The sequence below is a fragment of the Nicotiana tabacum genome, chromosome 5, assembly GCF_000715075.1.
Source record: "Nicotiana tabacum cultivar K326 chromosome 5, ASM71507v2, whole genome shotgun sequence".
In the NCBI taxonomy this organism is placed as follows: domain Eukaryota; kingdom Viridiplantae; phylum Streptophyta; class Magnoliopsida; order Solanales; family Solanaceae; genus Nicotiana; species Nicotiana tabacum.
Genome location: NC_134084.1, coordinates 117,241,812 through 117,250,089, shown reverse-complemented (window position 1 = coordinate 117,250,089; position 8,278 = coordinate 117,241,812). Strand labels below are relative to the sequence as shown.

Sequence of the window (8,278 nt, the reverse complement as noted above, 5' to 3'; positions counted from 1 at the left end):
TAAAAGTGTTGCCATAGAGGGTATTACAAGCGTGGCTCTTGTTACATTTTAGGCCACGTTTTTCAAGTGTGGCTTCTAAGGCAACATTTGTAAAGTGTTGCCTTAGGGTAAAGGTTACGCTCGTTTAGGCCACCTCTCAAAAAGCGTTGCCTTAGGTCGAAAAGTGTGGCCTTTTAATAAAGGCCATGATAGTTAAGGCCATACTTTTTATGTGTGGTTATTTAACCCAAAAAATAGTTTTCAAGGTCAAAGCAATAATTTTATATGACGGGCCACAAGTAACCGATTCAATCTGAAAGATATAAAATTTCGTTAATACAACGTGATAGAGAAGTGGAAAATAAATTCAATAAAATAAAGCAGAGAAGAAAGAATTCTTATTGAATGATCTTTGATAGGATAATGAGCCGAACAGAGCTTGAAGGGCCGAACTATGACTAACTTGGGAGCAGGATGCTATGAATTACAATGTATAGAATTGTAGAGAAGAAAATTAGATTCCCGTGATGGTGGTAAAAGTATGTCTATTTATAGGGCTAAATCTAAGTAAGTAGTCTCCTTGAATTATGGGTCCATTATGAGCATTTACTCAATCCATCCATTACTTTTGGAAGACTTGTAACAGCTGCGTAAATGCTGGAATTCCGTAACTGATGAGTTAATTCCGTAATTGATGAGTTAATTCCGTAATTGATGAGTTAATTCCATAACTGATGAGTTAATTCCATAACTGATGAGTCAATCTCGTGCCTATTGAGTTAATCCCGTGTCTGTTGAGTCAATCCCGTGCCTGTTAATTGCCTTGTTCTGCCCGTTACAATCATTTATTGCATTTATTAATAATTGATTTGTAGCTCTTAAAGCAACACTTGTAAAGTATAGCTTTTACTACTATATAGGCCACAAATTTGCTAATCCCTATTGCCATGCTTATGAGGTTAGTGAATTATATTTTTATATATATCCTCCATTCAAATGTAAGTATAAAGATCTCAAGCACTCAATGAACTAGAAGATAATAAAAGAATAATTCAAATGCATAAACTTGCAATGTACTTCAAACAAGGAGTAAACCTCGTGTAATACATCAACATAAAGAAAATTGTCACAAGGGGCATGCTAGCAATTAACTTTATAAAAAGCAAATGTATTATTATAGTATCAGAAATAACAAAAATCATAATTGTCCAAAGTCTTGGTGATTAAATTCCATTAGATCAAATTGTCGCTTGGCCACCATTTCCAACTGCTCACAAAGACTTTCCTGCACATTTAAAATAAAATTAGTAATTAGATAGAAATCAATAATATGCAAGTGCAAACTCATAGCAATGTGACAGAGTTTTCTCCTTGAAAATTTAAATACCAAGCACTATTCTAAGCACTATTCTAAGAGCAGATGTCTATTATAAGTATAAGACTTAAGCCTAACCAAACTAGTAGGGGTACGCTATAATACTTCTCAACATTTATCAGTTTTTTCATTAGTTGTTTTTCTTTTTTGTGCATTGCCATCAACACTTTCTTTTGTATTTTGCATTATCATCAACACTTCCTTTTGTACTTCTATGAAAAATACATATCAGAAAATAGAAGAAAAAAAGAAGATACTTTCAAATTTCAATCAGTCGTATCCATTACCTGAACACAAGTATACATTCACTCGATCATGTCCATTATAGAAAGACATATCCAAATTAAGAGCTGATAGAATAATGCTATTACAGATAAAGAAAGGTCCAAGAAAATAATAGGTTTGATGAGTATGACTTTATAATACAGATTCTAGAATTGATGATTAATCAGATTTAAGAGTAAATTACCCCCCCCCCCCCCACTTTTGAAATTACACTGAGTTGTTGTTATTTTACATATACATAAACTTTCATATCTTCGATGATAATGTAAAAAAGATACGACTCGTGAACTATGTATCATGCAATATGTAATGGATAAAAGAATCAATCAATAATTCAATCATTAACATTTATAAGTTTTAAATTCTCTTTGTTTCCACCTACTCAACCTTATCAATTTTACAATAGTTCGATATTAAAAGCTTGTTCAAAATTCAAGCATCTCAAAAATCCTAAAGTACAACAGTTCTGCGTGCTCACACTAAACATTCTGACTGCATTCTCCCAGTTGAATTGCTAACAAGACAAAGTTTAATAGGAAGCCAAGAACCAAAATGAAATTAACAAATCTGAAAAGGTTACCAATCAAAAATGTAAAATAATGCTTTCGAATCCCATCTTTAGCTTCAACAAATACATTACTTTTTTAATACAAAGAAGACCAAAACCTCAAACCCCATCATGGAAACATCATTTACATAAAACTCCCTCCTCTGTTAAGAAGCTCAACCTCTGGTTACTTTAGATCATCATATCATAAATACTCTATGATTCGGTGATCAATCAAATGTAAAATAGAATAGTATATTAAAATTCCATAACATATCTCACAGTACCAAAAAGAATATTAGCTTCATCTTTAAATGAAAACAATGTTAGCATAGGCTAACACATTTACATGACATCTCAATACCCAATCACGTAGTTAAAATATATATTAAGAACTTTTTCCCTATCATTTAAGCACTTTAAACCTTTAATATTGGTTTCGTATTCTGATGCACATGGAAATTATTCCTTTGTAACATGTAATTGTGAATCTCATGACATATATATGTTTGGGTTATCAATTGTACCTTTGATGTTGCACATTCATCAAAATCCATATGGAGCAGACCTCTAGCCGATTTTGAGATTACTAATTCTCTGAAAACCTTGTCCTCCTACAAATAGCCACAAGACATTAACTCAATAACTGACAAAATAAACTAGACATGAAAATCTAATAAATAAATATTCGAAAGACAATCAAAACAACCACAAAGAAAATAGTAGAGATGAAAATCTAGGACCTCATGTAGAAAATCTAAGTGAAACTGCTATACAATCTTGTAAACGACAGCTGGAAACAAATTTACATCGACAAATCAACAGCATACCCCTTCCGCTCCATTTCTACTTCCTCTGTTTGACAAGAACTTAGATTGTCAAGGTATAATAACTGAGTTTACACTAATTAGTTGAAATGTCTACAACATCCGGTATATCCTCCAGAAATGCTCTCTTCAATAACATCGAGGCAGGCTGTATAATGTGCATGCCTGGAGAAGTCTTCAAAACATGTTGTCTAGTAGTTTCTAGGATAGCAGATAACTCATGTATATGTTTAATTTTATCTATCCTTTGAAGTCTATTAGTATGCGCTTTACGTCCCTTTGCAATATGTAATGCCCATATACGAGAAATTACTAAGAGGTCTTAAGAAGATACCACATCATAGATAATACCAACTCCTTCCCTTCATCAGAAATATTGATCTTGGATGATTGTCACATGGTAATAACTAGTTTTTAGTACAAATATAGATGGAAAAGAAAAAATACAACACCTTATTCTTTTTGCATTTAGATAACCTTTTAACAACGCAAAAATGTCAATTAGTTCAAGAAGATGAATGGGGCTAAGCAATCTGCCGAAGCTGTGGGATGTAAAAATACATCGGTAGGGACGGAGATCGAGAAAGCCCTATACTCGACCTACTTCCATCTTAAAGCATTGAAAGAAAGGCAGGTAGCTTTGCCGAGTTTAAACATTATTAAATGTTACTGCAAGAAGCTATATAAGAATGGGCTATCTTTTTTGCCAATTTCAACAGAACTAAATCGGCTTCGACCCATTGCATTTGCTATGTAAGAATTGGGGTATTTCAATGGCCTTTAATGTCCAAACAAGCCATGGAAGACATTGAGTTCCGTCGAGCATATGTGCAACTTCATCAGAAAAATAATGCATTAAGGATGAAGCAAGATCTTGGTCAAGCAACAATAATTTAAAGAAGCAAGACATTTTAACCTCCACAACTAAATAATTCCAACCTTCAGTTCAGGTAGAGCAAGTTCAGCTCTCGATGTTGCAATTCGAGCACTGAACCACTAGAATAAACCAATGATATAAACATGTCAGCTTAAAAACTGAAGGCTACAAAAGTGTAAAACCATAAAGTTGAACAGTACAATTTACGAAAATAACAAACCATAGCCTATTCTAAGCACCCACCACTGGCAAATCCTTGAAAAGTAGCAACAAAAGGATTCTTTCTATCTAGAATAACCAACATTAGAAAAAATAATTTATTGATAATTTATCTATGTCAGTATTTATACACTAAAGAACATCTCTAGATTCTCAAAAACATGACAAAAGACTTAGGTACGGAAACAAATTAGCAACCTACTTAAAAAGCCCAATTCCTATAGTCACAAGCATGATATGGAGAACAGAGTTCTCAATGATTCTCAAAATCTGGAAGAAAATTGTGAGCTTCCAACAACAAGCCTTAACTTCTGGCGAAGAAAAAGAAAAACTCACTAAGGTAGAGAACAAACTATACGGGGATGAAAAAGAGCGAGCAAAATCAAAGTAGTGGAAGGGGATATTGAAGTATTAGTGGTAATATTAGCAATTACAGAGCAAATTACACGGGAGTGCTCTGCGAGTAAACCTCTGGGTATTGGACGACAATGGAGATACTATCAAGGTGGGTTGAAGGAACCAAAACCCTAATTCAAAGCCTTAATCGAAGTACTCAAATAATCAAAACCCTAAACTGGAAACTACGGAAAATAAAGGGGCAGGAGGTTACCATTTCAAGACTTAATCAACCATTAATGTAGAAGCAACGGTAACATCGGCAATGGAGGTGGTGGAAGATGCGGCAGTAAAAATAGAAATTTCTTCAGCCCCAGCAAATCGATAGAGGTGTGGGATTAAAAATGGGCAAATATTTACTGTGCGTCCTTTTTCCTTTTAGAAAATAGGAGAAAATATTTCATTAGGAAAAATAATGGAGGGAAACTTCTAATGAAAATATTGGTTGGAAAAGTTTAGAGCGCGCTTATAAAAGGTTGCTTTTAGGATTAAAAAATGGGACGCTCTAAAAACGTTGTAATATAGGTGAGTATGTGTTGCCAAATGTTATTTGAATTGGCAACACTTATAATGCGTTGTCTATATACTCAAAGAGAACTCTTAACCAGCGTGGTCTAAACTTCGTAGCCAAAAGTGACTAACAAAGGTCACCCCTTTATAAGCGTTGCCGTAGACGTTTTTGACAACGCTTCCAACCATTGCCTAAAGTTAGTGTGGCCTTAGGCCAAATTTGTTGTAGTAAAAAATAATAATAATATACTCAGTGCATTCTTACATGTGGAATTCGGGTTGGGTACTATCAACTATGTAAGCAAACATTTACCCCTATATTGTGAAGGTAGAAAGATTTTTTTCCGGTAGACCATCGGCTCAAGGAAAGCGCAATCACAACAATTATAACAAAAAATTACAGATAGAAAAGTAGTAACGACCATCAGAAAAATAATATAACTGAAGCAAAAGAAACAACAGGTAGTAATAGCAATTTAAGAATAGAAAATATGGAGATAACACTAGTACTACAAGTATAGAGAAAAGAAAAACAAGTTGAAAAAGAAATGCACTCGACTATTTACTAACTTACTACCCTAATACTCGACCTCCACATCCTCTTATTAAGGGTCATATCATCCTCGGTAAGCTAAAGATTTATCATGTACTGCCTGATCATCTCTCCTCGATACTTCTTTGGCATATCTCTACCTTTTCTTGGACGCGCCATATCCAATCTCTCACACCTCCTGGGGCATCTGTGCATCTCCTCTTCACATGACCAAACCATCTCAGCCTCATTTTTCACATCTTGTCCATCACAGAAGCTACTTCCATCTTATTTCGTATATCTTTATTCTTAATCTTATCTCTCCTAATATGCTCACACGTCTATCTCAACATCCTCATTATCGAGCCTTCATATGTGCCCATTCATGACAGAGGGAGTATTTTCTTTATTTGTTTTTACAATGTGAAAGAAATTAAAGACTACGGCTAACTTAAGTTGATCCGGCTAGCCTTCATGTGTGCCCGTTCATGACAGTATTCAATTGTGCATCAGATAATATTTTGGAAGCGGAGCAATCTATTTGTTATTACGACTTTTACTTACTGAGATTCCATTAGAAATCAATCGTCTTTAATTAATTAGTAACACTGCTTCTAATGTTTTGGAAAGGAAATGTTTATTACCCACCAACCACTGCGTCAAATTCATTAAAAATTTGTCTTTTTCATGGGTAGGTTATACATTTGGTCGGTTGACCAAAAATAATTACATTATATTCCCGCCTATTCTTCTCTGTTTTGGGGTGTCTGGCACGAGCTCCTTCACTTGTTTATCGTTTCTCTCTCATTCCCTCTTTTTTCTCTGTCTCTCTACCAATCATTGGTGATAGATCTTCTTACATACGTTTTTTTTCATGTTCATTATTTTTTTCCAAAGATATGTTGTATTTTAATATACTTCAATGGCTATTAAAGTTCAACTTTTTGGTAGCTCAGCAGCCTATTGATTATATTGGTGGATAGATGTGTCACTTTATTAACCTAAAGAATATAATGCTAAAGCCATTTGCAACAAGTAGATCTTGTTCCATGTGGAAAATGAGGCTGTTGAGGTGGGGGAGGGACTTAAAGGGAGAAGAAGTAAACGTAGAGAGAGAAGAAAAAAAGAAAATTAATGCAAAGAATTGTAAATTGCTTTGATTTTGGCTTCTCACATGTGCTCAAATGGCTCTGCAAACACGGCAAATTAAATGCCACGTGAATTAAAGGGAATATCAGCCTGGAGGGAATAACAACCCCAAAATTGAATACGAGTTTGAAAGGTCTTTATTTTCACTTTTATTTTCCAAGGATTGAAATCACATAAGATAACGTCACATCTTTTCTTTTTTTTTTTCACTTACAAAAAGTGATCTATTTCGCTTAACCCGGATATGTCGGCGACTTTGGTTTAGTTTATCAACTATTTCCTCGTTTCTAAAAAAAGAAAACTATTTCCTCGTAAAGGTGAAATAAGAAAATACCAAAATTCTAGGGAAAGTCCAGAATCTTAAATATAGGGAATAGGGTATTAGAAATCGGGGTGGGTATCTTGTACATGACATGCTAAAATTAAGGGGTCTTGATTTTTTTCTTTCTTATTATTTTGTATATAACTTGCAAATACAAATATACAAAGTAATTAATAAAGAACCTAAATACAGGTGGTAATTAGGTTTCTAGTAAAGTATAGCTAAAATTTTAGTCAAAGTCCAGAATCTTAAATAATGGGAGAAGGGTATTAGAAATCGGGGTGGGTATCGTCTACCTGACATGCTAAAATTAAGGGATCTTGAATTTTTTCTTTTTTATTATTTTGTATATAACTTGTAAATACAGATATACAAAGTAATTAATAAGGAACCTAAATAAAGGTGATAAATAAATTTCTCATTGAGTAAATGATCATCTTTTTATTGATGTTGCAATCGATGAACCTCTTAAACCATGATCAAAGATCATTTTGAGCAAACTAAATGTCCTATAGTAAAACTATCAGACTACAGTCTAAAATTTTGTAAATTATTGTAAAATCAGACAACAATTCAATATTTTGTGAGAAAATTTAAAACTGATTGAGCAAATATTATATCCGAATCTAACGTTATCCAGAAAGAAATCCCAATAGCTACAGTATTTAAAATAGGGACAAAATCTAAGGGCAAAGATCACTTTTAGCTTGAGGCCTAAACTATTTAAGCCATCTCCAAGGCTAGCACCATTTCTTGCACCAAATTTCACACCAAAATGGTGTAACACCAAATTTATTCCAACCATTACACCATTTTTTACACCAAATCTTCTCTCTCTTCTATATTATATTAACATTGTCACGACCCAAAATCTCAACCCGATCGTGATGGCGCCTCTCGTGAGGACAAGGCCAGCCAATTAACAAAACAGTACATCTCTTTATAATTACTTAGCAAGAATAAGTCTAAATCATGGGCAATATAATCTTAAATGCGAAATAAACGTGATAGAACAAGGAAAACCATCCCAACTCAGCCCGAAATCGGGGTGTCACAAGTCATGAGCTACTACCGAGTTTACTAATATTTTACAAAGTCTGAAATTATCATAAATAACAAAGATAAGGGAGAAAACGGGGCTGCGGACGTCAACAGCTACCTCGTTACTCCTAGTCACCGCCTGGTCTGGAAAGAATCAACGCTCAGGAGCGAACTCAGCTCTGCCTGTATCTGCACACATGGTGCAGAGAGTAATGTGAG

At 34.2% G+C, this 8,278-nt stretch overlaps 1 long non-coding RNA gene across 1 annotated transcript; it reads right to left on the bottom strand.

Moving 5' to 3' along the window:
* Positions 1 to 1,102: 1,102 nt before the first annotated feature.
* LOC107778754 (uncharacterized) lies at positions 1,103 to 5,139 on the bottom strand. The gene is made up of 3 exons (XR_001646472.2): positions 4,720 to 5,139; positions 2,714 to 2,800; positions 1,103 to 1,264 (listed from the first exon to the last, which is right to left on the bottom strand). It is a non-coding gene; the product is annotated as an uncharacterized LOC107778754 (long non-coding RNA).
* Between the last annotated feature and the right edge of the window lie 3,139 nt (positions 5,140 to 8,278).